This window comes from Lepisosteus platostomus, chromosome 19, assembly GCF_059453375.1.
Source record: "Lepisosteus platostomus isolate fLepPlt1 chromosome 19, fLepPlt1.hap1, whole genome shotgun sequence".
NCBI lineage: Eukaryota > Metazoa > Chordata > Actinopteri > Semionotiformes > Lepisosteidae > Lepisosteus > Lepisosteus platostomus.
This window is the reverse complement of record NC_142629.1, coordinates 17833135-17836773: the sequence shown is the minus strand read 5'-3', so window position 1 is coordinate 17836773 and position 3639 is coordinate 17833135. Positions and strand designations below refer to the sequence as shown.

The window sequence follows — 3639 nt, the reverse complement described above, 5'->3', positions numbered from 1 at the left end:
CTGTAGTGTTTATTGTCTGTCCTTCCCTTCTTTAATGTTTGTTTTCTTCAGTGTGAAGTTGAACCTTCTCAGCACACAGTAAGACCGATGGGAACCCTCATGCATTTATACACATAGCAGTTTTAAGGCCAAAAGGTTCCTTATCTGATGGCCTTTAACAACAGCAGGCACTCATCAGTAGCTGGAGCTTTCCAGAAAGTGTTAAAGCCATTAATTGGCTATCCTGAGGCGGTTAAAGTGACAGAACCTTGCAGTCCTCTTCTCACAGTATTGACAGTGTTGACACAATAAGTCTCTCACAAGCTCCTACTTCAGAGGATTATCACTGAAGAGCTCTGCCCTGAAAACACCTACTAAAGTTTCTGCAAAGGTTAAAGCTCACCAACGTTGCGATGGGACTTCTCCCACAGGTAAAATAAAAATGTATTCACTTACTTCTCTCGGGTAAGAGAAACGTACCACATTTCAGTGTCCTATAGCAGTGTACAGACACTGCAAAGGGAAAAAAAAACAGTAGAAATCCTCACCCTCAACAAAACGCATGACCATAATATGTCATTCACTACATTTAACTTGGAAAGCCTAAACTGAGGAAACAAACTTGTACTTCGCAACTTAAAGCTCAAATGGCTTTTTACATTTAGCTGAACTCTCAATTGCTGAATTGAGCCATTAACTGAACAAATAATATTCTGAATTGGTGTTTGAGTTGCTCTCAGCACAAAAAAAACGTATTTGTTTTTGTGAACAGTTGTTTTTATTTTGAGTTCTAAACCTGGCCAAGGGAGGAGTGGAAACAAGTAAAAGGTTGTGTTGTAATCCCTGCAAAATTTATCACACAATACACAACTTCTGTTTAGAGAACAAACATTTTATGTACAAAAATCTGCTTACAATTATATCTGTAAATATAATTTTACCACTACCCTAAAATCTGCTGCTGTTCATGAGCTCAAGTAGCAACCTTTTTTTTATAAGCATTCATCTAAAAAAATCTTCTTTCCTGAAGAACTACAATTTGATAACACAGGTCTCAGTATTTTTCCCCAGTTTTGTAAATTTCCAAACATTCTAATGCATTTTGTGGTTTAACCCGTGAATTTTACTTTGCAAATTTTTAACTCATGCAAGGTGATCCAGCTTTTCGCTCCGAAAATTGTGCTATCGTTAGTTGCACCATCAAACCCCTTAACTTTAACAAAACCTCATGAAGGAATCATTAGCTGGGTAAACATTCAAGATGGGCGAGGTTAGGCTAACCAAAGAGAGCTCACACAAGATATGGCAGGGATCAAGGCATTGATGTTCCCATTGTGGCCATCTCTCTATGTCCAGGCAAGATCAGGAGGACAATTGGAAGCAGTCTGACCACGGCAGATGTCATTCAGTCGGGAAAGTCAGAGAGAGCACCTCTGATCACCATCAGTTGACCCAAAGGCTTCTTTGTCAAACTCTTATCTCATTGTCTTTGTTAGGCTGAGAAAAACCCGGGGCTTGAAAAACAAAAAAAGCCTCATTTGAAAGCTGAATGCAACATACAGGGGGAGTTTGATCAAACTGGAAAACTCAATTTAGCCTGAGTTGTTTTTTTTTTATCCTGTTGGTTTTAGGATTTCCATTTTTCTAGTTCAGACCCTGTATTTTTATACGCCTTGTGTGATGATTTTCCTACTGTATATGTAGTCACATTTAAGCCACAACTTTGGGATGCAAGGTTGAAAGGTTATTGGGAAGAGATACAAGATAACAGAAGGAAATGAATTCTAGCAAAGCTACTAAACCTGTGTTAAAATGTTTCAACACACCAATACTTTCCAGTTTTCAAATGAAAAATAAATGTGACATAACAGAACCCAAAAAACAATACGTTCAAGTTCTTTTGGCCATGCATTCCATAGTGCAAATGTTGTTTCTGGAAAGGAGAATTGTATATTTTAAGACAGACAATGAGTGAAATGACATCTGAGGTCTTCAGGGATACAAGTAAATTAGCCCTCTGCCCCAGAAAACATATAAATATCTGCTGCTTGCTGATGTTTGCCAGAGTCAGATTGTTTCTTTCTTTGGCATTCTTACAGTATTTCACTGGGCCCCACTCAGGTTTTGGACCGATACCTTCAGGAGCCCAGTCGGGCAAGAAGAGCTGAGCTGTGCCCCAGGCTGAACTGCTGGAGGTTAGGTGCTCCAGACACACCTCCCTGAATATGTGACACATGTATTTAAAAGTAGTTATAGTTAAGAGATTGCGACTTGCCCTTACTAAATAAAGAATCTGACAAAAACAAATTCCAGTCTGCTGAGAACATGTTCTTTTTTCTGAACAGAAGTTGAGATTAGGGAGCGTATGTGGTAAAGCCCTATGCTACTCCAAGAGACTTGTGATTTACTCTCATGGTTTGTCGAAACTTGTGTCAATTAAAATAACAGGTGTTCACACACTGCACAAAACACCAACTTGACAATTCAAGCAAAGTTTAATTTTTTTACAGGAATATGGAGTTCACACTACTTGAGTTTTTAAATGCCTTTCCTTTTTCTCAACTTAGTTTGCAAACTTTTCTCATTCTAAAAGTATCTTCAATCTAAGGGTGTCATTATTACACAGCCTAATAATACTCAGATTTCTATTTTTAAGTGTTATGACTGACACCCTGAGTGTGCCCTCAAATCTGCTTACAATTCCAAAGATGTCTCTGCAAGTACAGGATTAAAGGCCTACGAGTTCAAACATTCTCGGTGTCCTGTTACATTGAAATTATTTCTTAGGTTTATCTAAGAATACTCAGTGTAATAATACATGGAGTGTGGATGTTTTAAAAACAGTTTAGTCTCTCATTTAATATTTTAATTAATTTAATCTGGAAATGCATATAATGCAAATCAAAGGTCACTGAATGAAAAGTCTTCATTTTTTTATAAATATATAAACATCATGACAATAATTTGGCAACTAATAGTCACTTCATCCTGTATATTATTGCAGTTTTTAGATTTAATTCAGCAAACAAAAACAGGAGTGAAAGTTGGCCACTGATAGTTACAATAGCTTTGTAAATAGCACACCTAACACTGGAGGAAGTTAGCTCCACGGTATCTTATCACTGATCTAGTGCGGCTTTGTCATCTATTACTGGAAAGCCTGCAGATATAATGCAAAAAAAAAACTATAACACTTACTCAAATTCAAACAGCCTTGTTGGTAAGAATGATGAAGTACATACTGTATCGTGTTGCCAAAGCAATAACAAGCAGCAAAACATTTATAAACACTGGAACAATGACATACTAATATTATGCGAAAAGCTCACTCTCTGTTTCTCAGGCTATAACAAATCACATACTATGCTGCCAGGTATATTAAGTTTCCACCACCTTCCTCCCAGCGTGCTCTGATACTGGCAGGTGTGTGAATTCTGGGATCTGATTTGCTTTTTATGCTGCTCTAATCTCTGTTTTACAGTGTATCAGTGCATCTGACTCTGCTTGTCCATCCTGGCAGCAGGAGCACAGCCTGTCCTCTCTGGGCAGCCAGGCCTGCCTGTGTCGCCTGGTTTCTGTAGGCTGCGGTCACTGATTGTGGTCACAAGGTCTTGCTTCTCTTTGCTGCCTCTCACCCCTGTCAGATACTTGCACAGTGTG

At 38.4% G+C, this 3639-nt stretch overlaps 1 long non-coding RNA gene across 1 annotated transcript; it reads left to right on the top strand.

Moving 5' to 3' along the window:
* Nucleotides 1-242: 242 nt before the first annotated feature.
* On the top strand, nt 243-2286 carry LOC148645317 (uncharacterized). Its single transcript, XR_015928534.1, has 2 exons — nt 243-410; nt 2079-2286. It is a non-coding gene; the product is annotated as an uncharacterized LOC148645317 (long non-coding RNA).
* The last annotated feature ends 1353 nt before the right edge of the window (nt 2287-3639 follow it).